This window comes from Lactuca saligna, chromosome 6, assembly GCF_052625555.1.
Source record: "Lactuca saligna cultivar CGN05327 chromosome 6, ASM5262555v1, whole genome shotgun sequence".
NCBI classification, from domain to species: domain Eukaryota; kingdom Viridiplantae; phylum Streptophyta; class Magnoliopsida; order Asterales; family Asteraceae; genus Lactuca; species Lactuca saligna.
The window spans coordinates 57,093,965-57,112,152 of NC_136422.1; positions in this window are offsets into that span (position 1 = coordinate 57,093,965).

Genomic DNA, 18,188 nt, shown 5'->3' on the forward strand with positions numbered 1-18,188 from the left:
AGGGCTAGGAACTTCAGAGATCACCTCGGGATAGACCACCGCATCTAGATAGTGAGAGAGAATGCTTTGGAATGGTGTGTAGAATGGGTTATGCAGACCTTCCTATTTATAACAGATTTTTAGTGCACGTGGTGCAAATATTTGTGTGCGTCGTGCTTGAGCTTCGTGGCTCTGTCTGGGAGTCGTTGCATGTCATTCGCTCGTTGGACCGCATCACCCGCAATCTTCTCGAATCTGGGGTCAGAGTACATGTCGTGCATGGTGCGCATAACGCACGCACAAGAATGATTTTGATAAAAATCATAACTTCTACATACGATCTCTGATCTTTACCCTCTTTATGTATGTGTGATGGTCTCAATGAGTACTACAACTTTCCTTTAGGTTGTTTTGGCTAGTTTTGAATTTCATCTTTTGCCCTAACGTGGGTATAATTACATGATTTTATAAAAATCATATATTCCTCATACGAACTCCGTTTTTGGTGTTCTTTATCTTAATGTTCTCACCTCGAGAAGTACTATAACTTTCCTTTTGGTGACACTAGCCAAAACTCGACCGATTTATTAATCCCATTTTGACGTTAATAATTTTAATTACGCGGCTGATTTTACTTTTTACAAAAATCATAAATCCTCCAATTTAAGTTAGAAATTTATGAAGTTTATATCCCTGGAATCACATCGTCGTGTACTTTCCGAATATATTAACCAACTTAGAAGGTGGTACGACTTTTTGGACACTCATTTTTGAGCCTATGAGTCGATTTAACTCTCTATGTAAGAGCACACTCAATCATATAGTAACACCCAAAGTTTGGAAGGCCAAGAAAAGAAAGAAAATCCTAATTTTAAGGGCAACTCGGCGAGTCCGAGCGGGATCCGGGTCGATGAGTAAGTGACCGACTCGGTGAATCGGCCAAGGTGACTCGGCGAGTCTGGTCTGAACGAGGAAAACCCTAAAATCGGGACTTGGAGCCTATTTAAACGCCTCATTCTCTCCCCTAAGGTTCCTTTACTGCCTCTTTCACCCAGGACATCAAACCCTAGCCGCCATATCCATTGATTGAGCCATTTGTTGCCTTGGAAGGTGCATTGAAGCTTGAAGAAGGAAGAAGGAACTTGGAGGAGCAAGAAAGGACTATAGATCTGGGATTGTGAGTTCATTCTGAACATTTGGAGGTAATAAACTAGTTCTTGGACCCCTCTTTGCACCTAGATCTATGTGTTGTTGTTGGGGTTTTTAGCCATGATGTTATTCTTTCAAGTTAGAAGCCAGATCTGAAGTTGCTACTTCAGATCTAAGCATATGATGGTCTTGAGAAGCACAAAGTATCAGCCCTTGAGTGGATCATGGAGCCTCTTTGCCTTAAACCCTAGTTCATGTGTATTTTGCCTATATCTCCTTCTCTACACGTAAAGTTTGCAACTTTACGTGAAGAATAGGCTTGGGAAGGGTAGATCTACAGTTTGGAGTCCATGCATGACTCAAAATTCCTCTGCATGTAAAGGGATTTGAATAGACTCGGCGAGTCCTTTGAGTGGACTCGGCGAGTAGCATGAAGTTGTGGAGCAACTAGACGAGTGGGATGAACAACTCGTCGAGTCAAATGAAGATTGCCTTGTACTCGGCGAGTCTGTTCTTGAACTCAGCGAGTCAGGTTGCGAAACCCCAAACCCTTCGAGTTGAGACTCAAATCAGTGAGTCGGGTGGAGACTCAGTGAGTTGGACAAGTCAGGACTCAGAAATCGGTAGACTCGGCGAGTCATGGACTGACTCGGCGATTCGAGACGTGAATGGAAGGAATCTGAACATTTTGAACTCGGCGAGTCAGTAGGGTGACTCAGTGAGTAGGGTTGATCTGGAAGGTTGACTTTGACCAGGGTTGACTTGGTTGTCTTCGGAGGGTCAGTTAGACTCAGTGTTACTTTGATATTGGTAGTTCGGGGATCAAGGGGAGCAGGAGTTCAGTGAGTTGCCGGGCAGCAGCTAGTGAGATCATCAGCAAGTTCAGCCAGTGCAGGTGAGTTTCCCTTTGTGTAAATGGGTCTAAGGCCACAATGTCGGCCCATGTAGTTACAAGTAGAAGACCCGGGGGTTAGCCCTAGGCACAGTATGCTAGTATGATACTCCAAACGAGGTCCAGTAATAGCGAGCGAGTGCCCAAGGATTTGTTTATATCATAGTTTATACTTGTGGTCTGTGTGATACATGTATGTGCCTGGTAGGGAGGTGAGTGTGGGCGAGGTCTCGTATCTCACCAATAGTAGAGTCTGGATGGGGTTCCACATCTCACTAGTAGCAGAGCAGGGGCGAGGCCCAAGTTAGGGAAGGAATGAGGGTGGGTTGGGCCCGTATCTCACTCCTATTAGGAGCGTGGACGGGGTTCCATGACTCATCGGTAGCAGGACATGGGCGAGGCCCAGGATAGGCGAGGCCTTAGGACAGAACCAGTTGTATGTGTTTAGTTACGTGTTGTGATATGTTTATGTGTTATTATTTGTTGGCGTGCGAGGCCCTGTGACAGGCGAGGCCTAAGTAAAACAGATCTGTATCCGAGCGGGGCTCGAAGCCAGGCGGGGTCTGGAGCGGCGGGGCCGTTGTAGCGGGCGAGGCCCGAGGTAGGGGGCGAGGCCCAAGATAGCGGGTGTGGCCCAGTATGTGCAGTATGTGGTTATGCATGGTATGTGGTAGGGTGGGGAACTCACTAAGCTTCGTGCTTACGGTTTTCAGTTTTGGTTTTAGGTACTTCCGGTAGCGGAGGGAAGAGCTCGGGGTGATCGCATGGCACACACCATAGCTTAGACAACCTGGGAATGTTTACTCTGATAATGAACATGTGTTTTGAGAACTTATACTTAGATTATGTTTTGGAAGGATATCTTTGCTTAAAGTAATGTTTTATTAAAAGAAATTTTTGGTCTTAAATTTTGGGTCGTTACACATATTTATTTACAAATATGAAATATTACATGGATACTCTATTACATTTATTTATCTATGCTAATAATGGTGGTCGGTGAAAAAAATTTCCCATTTGTCACACATACCAATAAGATACATGGGAAAGTCATTAGATGACTATAAGAATATTCAATAGGGTACTTATGAAAAACTAAAGAATGTTGATGAGTTAATCAGTATAGAAGAATAACTTTATGTAAATTGTTATATAAGATTCTAACTTCAAAACATATTGAGATAGTTACGAATTATAACTAGGTTATGACCTCATTATGAATGAAGAATAAGTTTTGTTGGAATTATCTCCAAGCAAAACATAATTGCACAATCTGTTACAGAATAAGAATACACTTCTACTTCAGAAGTTGCAATCTAATATGATCGGGTGAATAAGTTCATTGAAAAACTAGCTTGAGTCCTTCCATTCAAGGATTACCTAGAAATCTTTTGTGACCTGACGAGTTTACTTAATTAAGCTAAGAACTCTAAGTCACATCAGTATATCGATCATATTTTCCAAAATATTTAATTATACCTAGAATAAAGATAAATATGGAGATGATCGTATTCGCAGAATTCAAAAAAATTAAATTTAGTCAGGCCCATTAATGATGTTATTCCCTAAGCTAACCATGAAAGGCCAAGCTTCAGTTATACGACTTCATTATTCTAGAAATGGGATTTGATTTGGATTTAGTATTTGGATATTGGAACATTGTGACAACAACTACTATAGTATTTTGATATAGTGGGATATGATATTCACATTAATACTTGTATTCTATATTGACATGTTTAATCCATGAGTAACCTAGTTATAATAAAAACTCCATAATCGGTCATAATTATGAGGTAACACTGATATGAATTGGGTCGGTTGACTTTCATAAGATGAAACTAGGCAAGGTGTTGTAACCAAGTACATAGGTACTTGTCAGAGAACAAGTATTGGACATGACCTGTATCAAGATTAACTCATGGATCGCTATCATGAGTGATACTTGATTAAGGTACTATTTGTGTATCCTTAATATCTGAGATACATAGTGGGACTAAAGTATATGGAAAGTTACACTATGATGCGGTTAAATGTTGATCTTTAAACAAGAAGTTATAAAGGCCATTATCAGGTGTGGTATGAACTATACAAGAGGCTTATGTAGTAAACATGGGATTTATTACTATTATGTTTTGAGAGTTAGACATCTAACGCGTGTTACCAAAAGTCGAAAACCTAATGAGATTGATTGTGATCCATATCACATGTTCAACAGGGCATCTGTAACAAAGAGGTAATTAATAACTTACCTTATACATTTGATGTCCCATCTTTCAAACAAAGTTTTCAATTTTAATAAGGTAAAGTCATTATTTCCACAGAACCCAAGTCAAACAAAACATAAGGATCAAATACAATTATCCTAAAAATATCAGAACATCAAAGCATGTGGAATCACAAAAATTGTAGATGGATATGTACAATCATGCCTTCGCCTTCCCGCAACCACCTAAAGTACCTGAAACACAATAATTCAACAACTATAAGCATGAAGCTTAATGAGTTCCCCCCAAAATACCACATGCAATATATATATATATATATATATATATATATATATATATATATATATATATATATATATATATATAACAACACATAGTTGTATCGGGTACATAATAACCTCAGGTCCATATCAACCGCGAGTCCATATTGATTTCGAGCCCAATCGGCTCCATCTGGTCCGTATCAACCCCGATTATGTAATGACTCCGAGCCCAGATTGGCTCCATGCATATAACATACAACCATATCAGCAAGAACCACAAACATAGTATGCACAATCGATACCTAGTGTCCTATATTATAGTGAGAAGACTCACCTCGTAGGTAGCAGCTAAAACACAGTAGCTTTCACACAGTGAAGATTGGTACTACAAAACACCTAAAAAAATAAAGAAGTACTCACTTATTATACACCCTAACACCTCTAAATTGACAAAAAGTCAACCATAATCAAAATTCAATACTCAACCCTTAGTCGATCCACACTAAGCGTACATGCTGCTCTACGCTTAGCGTAGAGCTCTAGATGGAGACGGGCCAAATTTCATTATACTCAATGTAGAGTAATTTATCCCCAGCGTAGCATCCTGATTGTCAAAAATCCCATTAAGTTCTTAATAATAAAAGTTAGCTCCTCAAACTTCCATATATGAACCAATGGAACACATTAGTGGATAAAGTCTATGACTTTATCCATTTTCATGCCAACAATGAGCAATAAAATCAAGCCCTAATTCCATGAAGTACACTATTGCTTAAGACTCATGCATAGGATAGATGGGAGTGAGCAATATCTCATTTTTATGACTTAACAACCCCAAGAACCTCATAAAATGGTTCGGAGTAACTCATACTCACAAGGGCCAATGTTATGGGACAAAAAGCATATAAATCCATGGCCAACTAGATCTAGCATGACAGAATACCTAGATGAGAACTTTATACATTCTCGGGGGTGGATAACAAAATGAAGGATCTGGATCTACAAGGATTGGAGCTCCTAAATGATTTTCCAATGATCTTCTCCTTCAAGGATGCACACAAGAACACTCTAAGACCTCAAATATCTCACATGGTGGCTAGGGTTTCGAAAGGACTACATAGGAGGGTAAATTTTGGGCATGAAGAGGCCATAAAGGAGTTAGAGCCTTTAAATAGACTCACATCCCCAAGATTTAGGGTTTTGGTATTGCGCTCATACGCCTAGCATAGGCTATCCTATGCCCAACGTAGGTCATTACGCCCAGGCATGAATTCTTCCTCCTACGCTCAGCGTAGGGGGCTATCCTACACCTAGCATAGGACATAAAAATGTTATAAAAGACCAATTTGATCTAGGAAACTCATTCCTACAGATATGGATGTTACAATTCTCCCCCACTAGAATCAGACTTTACACTTAAAGTCCGCTGCTGCAAATAACTTAAGGTAGTGTTCCCTCATCTCCTCATCTGGATCCCAATTTACTCTGAACCCTTCTGGTGATGCCATTGCACCTTCACTAATCCCACTTCCTTTTTGCAAAAGGTTTTTGTCTTCACAACGAGAATCGCCACCGGTTACTCGATATAATTCAGACGGTCATCAACATATATATCATCCAATGGAACAACAACGGACTCGTCGATCATGCATTTCATCAACTGGGAATGTGAAAAGTGTTTTAAATCTGACTCAGCTCCTCCGGAAGGTCTAATTGATATGCTACATTGCCTACTCTCGCCATAACTCGAAACAGACCGATAAATCTGGGGCCTAAATTTCCCGCTTCTTGAAGCGAAGAGCGCCTTTACAAGGTGAAACCTTAAGTAGTACCATATCCCAACCTTAAATTACAACTCATATTGATGTTGGTTGGCATATCTCTTATGTCGAATATGGGTTGTCTGGAGTCTATGCCTAACTTATTGTATGAGATTCGTCATCTTGAGTTATCTCTGTGCTCCTTATGACCTACTGACAAACCTCTCCCTAAAAAATTGGGATCCAAAACTTACTCCCATATAAAATATCGAATGGAGGCATACCAATGTTAGTGTGAAAGTTGTTGTTGTATGAAAATTCAGCCAAAGGAAGGTAAGAGTACCAACTCCCACCGAATTCCAACATGCAAGCCCTCAACATATCCTAGAGCGTCTGAATTAGGGATGAAAATGGGTCCAAACCCAAAAAGCATGGATTTGGAGCCAAAAAACCTAGAACCGATTAATAGAATTTTGTAGGACCAGAAATTAAACTGGTATATAGGAACCAGTTTTGATTCGGTTTTATGTACGGTACCGGATAAAGTGGGTCTAGAACTCAGAAACCCAGACACATCAAAGTGGGTAGGTTGGAATTGGATAAAGTGGGTTTAGAACCGGAAAACCTGAAAAAACAGGAATTTGTTGGCAATTACTTACTATTTAGTGGGTTGAACTTTGAAAATTTTCATATTGATATCTCGAATTCGAGGGACTATAAGTCATTGAATATGAAACCAAAATTAACAAAATTATAGTCTAAAATCATGTACAAACTCTAAACTACACTATAGAAAGAACCGCATATCAATATGAATTTAAACAAATCAAATATGCATGTGTTAACATTTTCACTGAATACAAAGTACAAAACAAATAGCAAAACAGTTGAAAATTTTCAGCTTTGATATCCTAACTTCGTAGGACAGTAAGTCATTGAATATTAAACCAAAAATGACATATATATATAGTCTAAAATCATGTACAAACTATAAACTACAAGTTGGAGAAAACCTCATGTCAATCTGGATTCAAACAAATTAGATATGCATGTTTTAAAATTTTCACACAATACAAAAAAGTTGAAAAACTAAAAACTTCCAGCTTTGATATCTCGACTTTGGAGGACTATAAATCAATGAATATATAACTAAAAATGACAAATTTATAGTCTAAATCATGTACACGCTCTAAACTACACGTTAGAAAAAATTTTATGTCAATACGACTTAAAACAAATAAGATATGAATGTTTTAAACGTTTCAAAAAAACCGATTTTGGACCCTAAAAATGGTTTCGGTTCCGGATCTTAGACCCGGTTTACCTAGACCCGATGGACCCATACCCGGATTACCCAAAACCCAGATAAAGCTAATTTTTAACCCCGAAACCAGAACCGGATCTATATATTCTAGTTCTAACGATTCTGGTTCCGGTCCGATTCCAGTTCGGGTCCGGTTTTCCAGTTTTAATTCTCATCCCTCGTATGAATGGTCCGCTCATTCCGCCTGTCCATCTGCGGATGGTAGGAGGTGCTAAAGTATAACTAGATACCAAAATCCTCATAGAACCTCTTCCAAGTTTTGGAAGCGAAATGAACATCCTAATATGAAACAATCAAAGTAAGCACCTGTAACGCCCGGGTTTCAGGGCTAAGCATTTTTGTCAATGTAATAGTCTAGGTCAACTATTTTAACTCTTTTTGAAGTAATAAATATGAAATATTTGAGTATTATGTGAATTATGTGTGTTTATGTGTTTATTATTTAATTATAAATGTATAATTAATAATGAATAAAAATGACCGTCAAAATTAAAGTGTGAGATAATCCCGATATCTCTACATAAAGTTGTAGAATATGTTTCAAGGTTTCCGTACATATAAAGAATGCCGAAATCCGAGCTATAACGAAGAAGTTATGACCCGCCGAAGTTTTACGGCAAAACCGACAAGGCACCGAAAGACATAAAATAGTGAATTTACGATAGAAGACTTTTTAGCCTTAGAAATATAAACAAAAGTCGTAGAATATGTTAAACTAAGAACATCGATAAAAAGAACGCCCAAATCTGACTTCGTATGAAGAAGTTACGATTTTTCGAAGTTTCGAACTAGCAGTGTACTGCCCGAAATTCAAATGTTTGATCGAGCGGTTTTTAGCCGACACGACCTAAACGAGAATCGAAGATCTCGTTAATAGTAACGTAACGAGAAAAAGATGGGTGAAAACGGATGTCGGATGAAGAAGTTATGAGGATTTAACAGACCAATCCTATCCCGTCCCGTTGATAAAATAAAATTTAAAATCGAGTCAAAATTAGCCAACGAAGTCTAAACGAAAGTTGTAGAGTATGTTCCCACCTTCGCGTGTATATAAAGAACGTCAAAAACGGAGCTCGTATGCGAAAGTTACGAATTTTTGAAGTTAGGACTCGAAAATGCGAAACCTGTTGCGAAGATGATGACGTGGCCGCTTCTGAGCCGTTGCTTGCTGACCAAGGCTTCGCTCCGGATCGCGCCATGATGACTCGCATTACGCCCCGCGTACGAGGTCCGGTACGCCCCGCGTACCTTCGGCCTTATCCGTCCGAGTCCGAGTGCGAGCCAGCTGTTGTGAGCTGGCAGCCACCTCCGAGCTACGCCCCGCGTAGCGCTGCTGGACGCGCCGCGTATCCGAGGCCCTCGCGCCTATAAAAGGGGGCCGAAGGTGCCCTCATTTTTCACACCATTTCTCATTCTCTCTCTAGTTTCTTTCTCTCTCTAAGGTTCCAAACCACCCCTAAGCCCTAGTTAAACCCCTAGCACCCTAAGGAAGCCCCGAGGCTCCCGGAGTCCCGAGAAAAAGGAGTTTTTCGGTTTCGAAACGCTGCTCCAATTAAGTCCCGGTTTTCGATAAAATTCGTTGTAAGTATGCTACGCTTATGCAATTTTTAATATAGCTTTCAAATAATTATAGGAATGTTATTAGGTCCTTAAAATAATTATTTGGGCTATTATTATGAGATATATCGAGTATTATTAATGCTTAATAATACTCAGACAATTAATTTGTCACGGTTATCATTAGACTAAACCCTAGTGGTATCGATACTAGGTTTTATCGAAGGAATATCATTTTGAGAGTATCGAAGCGCTGTCCGAGTGCTGAGTCACCACCTAATCAGGTGAGTGCATAGTTACCTTCAACTTACACATAGATATGAAGTATTTTATATAAATTACGTTCTATGTGTGCATATTATCTGAATACTTGCTATCTATGCTAGATGAACGTTGTTATACATGTTTTCAATGATTTAAACTGTATATGTATTTTATATCTACGAAAATGTTGGGGTAAAACATGGGTAGATGTAATAGGTGATGTGTGATAAAATGATGAGAGGCCTCGATGTTGTTGTTGTTGATCCAGTCATCTAGCGGAGTATAGATGACGACCACGGACTCTTCTAGACAGTCCAGTGGAACACTAGCAGGCTCGCAACCTGTAGGTGTTGTGAACGATGTGTTCACCGGTGTACTCCATCCCCCGCATGGTTGCCTATTAGGACATTTATTGCTGAGGAATCCCCTTAGTAGTAGTGTCCGTCCCGATGATGATCCTTAGGCTAGGTCCCTTATGATAGGTGTTTAGGGACGTAAAGTGAGGATAACGGGAACGGGTAATCGGGTTATTGTTGATTGATGAAATTAATAAACTTATGTATTGTGGGTTGAAAACCCTATGTGCTCACCAGGCTCCCAAGCCTGACCCCCTCAGTTTTATGTATTACAGGTAGTGGCGCATCAGCATAGGTGTGATGTTTTGGACGAGGGATTACGGATATAGGCCTGTAGATATGAAATAATGTAGTAAGGCTTATATTGTACTGTTTATACTTTTGATCTGTACGAACATGACATCCCGAGTCTTTTAATGAAATACATTTCTATGGAAATGCTTTTGATAAATATTTATCATATTATTGTTTTGGGACAAATTCCGCAATCCTTTTATTAAAAGATAACTCTGATTTTGAAATAAAGTATAAACAAAACCGGTCTTTTCTGGCCGTGATTTTGAGGATGTCACAGTTGGTATCAGAGCATTAGTTTAAGCGAACTAGGAATTTGCAGGATTTCTAGACTTAAACTTAGAATGCTAAGCGATGATTGTGAGGTGTGAGCACTAGCTTATTTTAGGAATTGTGCCTAAAATGCTTTTATGTGCTAAATGCTTTATGCATGATATGCTGTTATTTTGTTCGGATCTATGGTCTGTTGCCGACCGGATCTAGAAACCTTATGTGTTTAGGATTCTAAACGTACGACTACGCTATTAGAACTAGCATGTAAACGTTTCGGAGTGATAAGGACGATTTAAAACGTCTCTCCTAAATAAAGATCTGAATTCACCTTATTCGGTGTATAGATCAAGATGGTAAGGACCCGTAGCGGAAACGTAAACGCAAATGGGAACGGACACCAACCCCCCGTGATCGAGCAAATACCAGTTGTGGAAGCCGCTGCCGGACCAATAACGATGGCCGGAGTGCAAGCGATGATCCAGGCAATGTTGGATCGTCAAATGGAGGAAACCAGGCGTTTGCTCCAGCAAAATCGAGAGGAAGCGACTATTCAGATCGAACAGCCCGAGTTGAACGAAGGGCAGACTGAAGAAGGAAACTACAGTGGGACTATTGGTCAAGCCAACCCACCGATAGTTAGGCAAAACCACCAGGATGGAGGAAATGATGGACATGGATGCAAATACAAGGATTTCATGGCATCCAAGCCACCGAGTCTATCCGGAAGCCTGACGCCGGTGGAAGTCATGAACTGGATCTCTGAGATGGAGACAATGTTTGAGAGTTGCGAGTGTAGCAATAGGCAGAAGACTGCTCTTGCAGTTCCTCTATTGAAATCTGGAGTACTAAGCTGGTGGAAGCTATTAGCTGATTCAATGCCCAAAGGTGAAGCAAGCAAAATGCCGTGGGAGGATTTCCTGGTACAGTTGAAGATGCAATACTGCTCTGAGCAGGATCTTCTGGAGATCAGCAACGAATTCCAGAATCTAAAGAAGGGAAGAATGAGCGTTACTGAATACGCTGCAAGCTTTACTGAGAAAATGAAGCTTGTTCCCCACCTCGTCCCAACTGAACTCTCCAAGGTTAACAAATTTGCCCTCGGATTGCCAGCGGACTTCGGTCCAATGGTCAAGCAAACTACCACTCTAAAAGCTGCCATCTGGGCTGCTAAGAATGTGGAGACCCAGATACGAGAAAAGGGTCTGGAGAGAGCGGAAGTGGGAGAGAAACGGAAATTTGACGGATCCTCGAACTCCGGTAAGAAAGGTAGATTCTCGAAGTCTAGTTCGAGAGGAGGAGGATCAGAAGCAAAGTGGTGTGACAAGTGCAAAAAGAAGCACTCTGGGAAGTGTGATGGAGGGGTCACTTGTTACAAATGCGGAAAGCCTGGGCACTATGCCAACGAATGCACCCTCAACCAGAAGGCCTGTTATGGGTGTAATGAAGAAGGGCACATTTTGAAGGACTGCCCGAAGAAGAAGGAGGCAGGAAGACCCAACATACCACCGAAGCCGAAGGCGAGAGCCTTCCAGATGACGCTCGAGGCTGCAAAGGAGGCAGCAGATGTCGCTTTAGGTACCTTTCTTGTAAATGGTTTGCCTGCAAATATACTATTTGATTCCGGAGCCAACTACTCCTTTGTGTTGCATAAATTTAGTGCGAAATTAGCACTACCTGTAGAAAAACTAGATAAAGCCCTGATTGTAGAAGTTGCCAGTGGCAAATTCGTACCTGTTAGTAACCGTATTAGGAACATCGTCATTGACCTAAACGGAAACGAATTCCATGAGGAACTATTACCCATAGAGTTAAACGGTTTCGACATTGTTTTGGGTATGGATTGGCTTAGCGCCAACGATGCCGAGATATTATGCCGAAAGAAGATAGTTAGGATAAACCCACCCGGAAAGGAATCATTTATCGTGTACGGGGACAAACGCAGAGTAACTTCTGGAATCATCTCCCTGATGAAAGCCAGGAAATGTTTGTCCAAAGGATGTGCATCATACTTGGCATTCTTAATCGATGCTAAGAAAGAAAAGAAAGAGGTGCAGAATATACCGGTTGTGTGCGATTATCCGGAAGTCTTTCCCGAAGATCTTCCCGGATTACCACCTGATAGGCAAGTAGAGTTTCGTATAGACTTATTACCAGGAACAACACCGATAGCAAAGGCACCTTACCGATTAGCACCGACGGAGATGAAGGAGCTCATGACGCAACTTCAGGAGCTGTTGGATAGCGGTTTCATTCGACCTAGTTCATCACCCTGGGGAGCTCCAGTGTTATTCGTGAAGAAGAAAGACGGAAGCATGAGGATGTGCATAGACTACCGAGAGTTGAATAAGGCAACGGTGAAGAACAAGTATCCATTGTCGAGGATTGATGATCTATTCGATCAGCTGCAAGGTTCGAGCTACTTCTCAAAGATCGATCTTAGGTCAGGATATCATCAGCTGAAGGTGAGAGAGCAGGATATTGAGAAGACTGCATTCAGAACAAGATATGGACACTACGAGTTCTTGGTTATGTCATTCGGACTAACCAATGCTCCCGCAGCATTCATGGATTTGATGAATAGGGTTTGTAAACCATTCCTCGATAAATTTGTGATAGTGTTCATCGACGACATTCTCATTTACTCGAAAAGCCAGGAGGAGCATGGCAAGCATCTACGAGAAGTATTGGAGGTGTTAAAGAAGGAGAAGCTTTTTGCAAAGTTCTCCAAATGCGACTTTTGGATACGGGAAGTCCAATTCTTGGGTCATGTTGTTAACCAAGAAGGAATAATGGTTGACCCCGCCAAGATCGAGGCTGTAATGAAGTGGGAACGTCCGAAGAGTCCCACGGAGACTCGAAGCTTTCTAGGATTAGCCGGATATTATCGACGGTTTATCCAAGGTTTTTCTTCGATAGCTGCTCCATTAACAGCTTTGACCCATAAAGGAGCTACGTATACATGGAGTGAGAAACACGATGAGGCGTTCGAGAAGCTAAAGAAGAAGTTATGTGAAGCACCGATACTTTCTCTACCCGATGGAGTCGAAGATTTCGCATTTTATAATGATGCATCTGGAGTCGGGTTGGGTTGTGTTCTGACCCAAAGAGAAAAGGTGATAGCATACGCATCTCGACAATTGAAAGAGCACGAAAAGAACTACCCCACTCATGATCTGGAGTTGGCAACGGTAGTATTTGCCTTAAAGATATGGAGGCATTACCTCTACGGCACGAAGTGCAAGCTCTTCACTGATCATAAGAGTCTCCAGTATCTCTTTAATCAGAAGGAGTTGAACATGAGGCAACGACGCTGGCTAGAACTTCTCAAGGACTACGACTGTGAGATACTTTACCACCCAGGTAAAGCAAATATTGTTGCTGATGCTCTCAGTCGGAAAGTCAATCTTGAAAGAAAAAGGCCAAGAGCCTTAAGAATTGAAGTCGTCTCGATGATTGTGGAAAGTATCAGGAAAGCACAAGAAGAAGCTTTAGAAAAGAATGACCGAAAGAAAGAACGTTTGGGAAAAACGTTAATGTTCGGTACGAACAGTCGAGGACTGAAGGTATTCCAAGATCGAATTTGGGTACCTAAGACGGGAGGAATAAGAGATCTTCTAATGGAAGAAGCACACAAGACCATGTACTCGATTCATCCCGGTAGCACTAAAATGTAAAAGACCTAAAACCCTACTACTGGTGGCCGACGATGAAGCTCGATGTTGTGAAGTATGTGGCTGAGTGCGTAACATGTGCAAGGGTTAAGGCACAACATCAGAAACCGTATGGGAGTTTAGAACCATTACCTGTACCCATGGGTAAATGGGAAGACATCACCATGGATTTTGTGACTAAACTGCCCAGAATGAAGAACGGACACGACATGATTTGGGTAGTCGTGGATCGTTTCACTAAGAGTGCACACTTCATAGCAGCCAACGAGAAGTGGTCTATGGATAAGCTCGCAAATGCTTACGTGAAGGAAATTGTAAGACTTCACGGTGTCCCTCTTACGATTGTGTCAGATCATGATAGTCGTTTCACGTCGAGGTTTTGGAGGAGTCTACAAGAGGAGTTGGGTACAAAGTTGTGTTTGAGTACTGCTTACCATCCGCAAACTGATGGTCAGAGCGAAAGAACAATTCAGACGTTGGAAGATATGCTGAGAGCATGTACCCTCGAATTCCAAGTGAATTGGGACGAGCACTTACCTCTAGTAGAATTTTCCTACAATAATAGTTTTCACTCGAGCATCAAGATGGCACCTTACCAAGCCTTGTATGGACAAAAGTGTCGTACGCCGTCTTGTTGGCTTGAAGCCGGAGAGAAGCAGTTTATGGGCCCCGAGATAGTCCATGAGACTGCTGAGAAATTGAAGGTGATTAGGGAAAGAATGTTAGCAGCTCAGGATCGTCAGAAGAGCTATGCTGACAAGAAAAGACGACCGATAACCTTCGAAGTTAGGGATTCCGTTTTACTTAAAGTCTCACCGTGGAAGGGACTTATACGATTTGGGAAACGAGGAAAGTTGAATCCAAGGTTTATTGGACCGTTCAAAGTTCTTCAGATGATTGGGAACCAAGCTTACAAGCCGGAATTGCCCGAAGAACTCAATGGTATTCATAACACCTTCCATGTGTGTTATTTGAGGAAATTCATGGGAGATGTTCCCGACATAATTCCAATCTCAGAGTTAAGGGTGGATGAAAATAAAAGGCTGATCGAAGAGCCCGAAGCAATTGTTGACCATAAGACTAAGAAGTTACGACGCAAGATGGTCGACTTAGTGCTATTCCAATGGAAACATTCGAATGGGCCGAATCTCACTTGGGAAACAGAGGATGACATGATGAGTCGTTATCCACATCTGTTTGCTGATGCATGATTCCGGGACGGAATCATCCTAAGGGGGAGAGAATTGTAACGCCCGGGTTTCAGGGCTAAGCATTTTTGTCAATGTAATAGTCTAGGTCAACTATTGTAACTCTTTTTGAAGTAATAAATATGAAATATTTGAGTATTATGTGAATTATGTGTGTTTATGTGTTTATTATTTAATTATAAATGTATAATTAATAAAGAATAAAAATGACCGTCAAAATTAAAGTGTGAGATAATCCCGATATCTCTACATAAAGTTGTAGAATATGTCTCAAGGTTTCCGTACATATAAAGAATGACGAAATCCGAGCTATAACGAAGAAGTTATGACCCGCCGAAGTTTTACGGCAAAACCGACACGGCACCGGAAGACATAAAATAGTGAATTTATGATAGAAGACTTTTTAGCCTTAGAAATATAAACAAAAGTTGTAGAATATGTTAAACTAAGAGCATCGATAAAAAGAACGCCCAAATCTGACTTCATATGAAGAAGTTACGATTTTTCGAAGTTTCGGACTAGCAGTGTACTGCCCGAAATTCAAATGTTTGATCGAGCGGTTTTTAGCCGACACGACCTAAACAAGAATCGAAGATCTCGTTAATAGTAACGTAACAAGAAAAATATGGGCGAAAACGGATGTCGGATGAAGAAGTTATGAGGATTTAACAGACCAATCCTATCCCGTCCCGTTGATAAAATAAAATTTAAAATCGAGTCAAAATTAGCCAACGAAGTCTAAACGAAAGTTGTAGAGTATGTTCCCACCTTCGCGTGGATATAAAGAACGTCAAAAACGGAGCTCGTATGCGAAAGTTACGAATTTTTGAAGTTAGGACTCGAAAATGCGAAACCTGTTGCGAAGATGATGACGTGGCCGCTTCTGAGTCGTTGCTTGCTGACCAAGGCTTCGCTCCGGATCGCACCACGACGACTCGCATTACGCCCCGCATACGAGGTCTGGTACGCCCCGCGTACCTTCGGCCTTATCCGTCCGAGTCCGAATGCGAGCCAGCTGTTGCGAGCTGGCAGCCACCTCCGAGCTACGCCCCACGTAGCGCTGCTGGACGCGCCGCATATCCGAGGCCCTCGCGCCTATAAAAGGGGGCCGAAGGTGCCCTCATTTTTCACACCATTTCTCATTCTCTCTCTAGTTTCTTTCTCTCTCTAAGGTTCCAAACCACCCCTAAGCCCTAGTTAAACCCCTAGCACCCTAAGGAAGCCCCGAGGCTCCCGGAGTCCCGAGAAAAAGGAGTTTTTCGGTTTCGAAACGCTGCTCCAATTAAGTCCCAGTTTTCGATAAAATTCGCTGTAAGTATGCTACGCTTATGCAATTTTTAATATAGCTTTCAAATAATTATAGGAATGTTATTAGGTCCTTAAAATAATTATTTGGGCTATTATTATGAGATATATCGAGTATTATTAATGCTTAATAATACTCAGACAATTAATTTGTCACGGTTATCATTAGACTAAACCCTAGTGGTATCGATACTAGGTTTTATCGAAGGAATATCATTTTGAGAGTATCGAAGCGCTGTCCGAGTGCTGAGTCACCACCTAATCAGGTGAGTGCATAGTTACCTTCAATTTACACATAGATATGAAGTATTTTATATAAATTACGTTCTATGTGTGCATATTATCTGAATACTTGCTATCTATGCTAGATGAACGTTGTTATACATGTTTTCAATGATTTAAACTGTATATGTATTTTATATCTACGAAAATGTTGGGGTAAAACATGGGTAGATGTAATAGGTGATGTGTGATAAAATGATGAGAGGCCTCGATGTTGTTGTTGTTGATCCAGTCATCTAGCGGAGTATAGATGACGACCACGGCCTCTTCTAGACAGTCCAGTGGAACACTAGCAGGCTCGCAACCTGTAGGTGTTGTGAACGATGTGTTCACCGGTGTACTCCATCCCTCACATGGTTGCCTATTAGGACATTTATTGCTGAGGAATCCCCTTAGTAGTAGTGTCCGTCCCGATGATGATCCTTAGGCTAGGTCCCTTATGATAGGTGTTTAGGGACGTAAAGTGGGGATAACGGGAACGGGTAATCGGGTTATTGTTGATTGATGAAATTAATAAACTTATTTATTGTGGGTTGAAAACCCTATGTGCTCACCAGGCTCCCAAGCCTGACCCCCTCAGTTTTATGTATTACAGGTAGTGGCGCATGAGCATAGGTGTGATGTTTTGGACGAGGGATTACGGATATAGGCCTGTAGATATGAAATAATGTAGTAAGGCTTATATTGTACTGTTTATACTTTTGATCTGTACGAACATGACATCCCGAGTCTTTTAATGAAATACATTTCTATGGAAATGCTTTTGATAAATATTTATCATATTATTGTTTTGGGACAAATTCCGCAATCCTTTTATTAAAAGATAACTCTGATTTTGAAATAAAGTATAAACAAAACCGGTCTTTTCTGGCCGTGATTTTGGGGATGTCACAGCACCCTATGGCGAGTAACCACCACTCGAACATAAATGCCGGCTAAATTCTCAGTTAAAGAACTCTCCTAGATAGCCAAAAAGTAAGCAATATTGGTCAACCAATCGACAATCACCCAGATAGCATCAAATCCCTTTGTAGTCTTTGGTAATTTCGTGATGAAATCCATGGTGATCTGCTCTCATTTCCATAATGGGACCTCCGGGGGCTGCAATTTGTCATGAGGGCGTTGATGTTCAGTTTAAACCTTCCGATAGGTCAAGCACCACTCCACGAACCAATTTATGTCTCTATTCACACATGGCCACCAATAATTATGTCTTAGGTCATTATACATCTTTGTTGCGCCCAGATGAATAGAAAATATCGACTTTTATGCCTCGTCCATCAATATCTACCAGATTACCCCCGAATAAGGCACCTAAATACTGCCATGCAGCATCAACAACCCCTGACTATCATAATCAGAATTTGATACCTTCCCCACCAC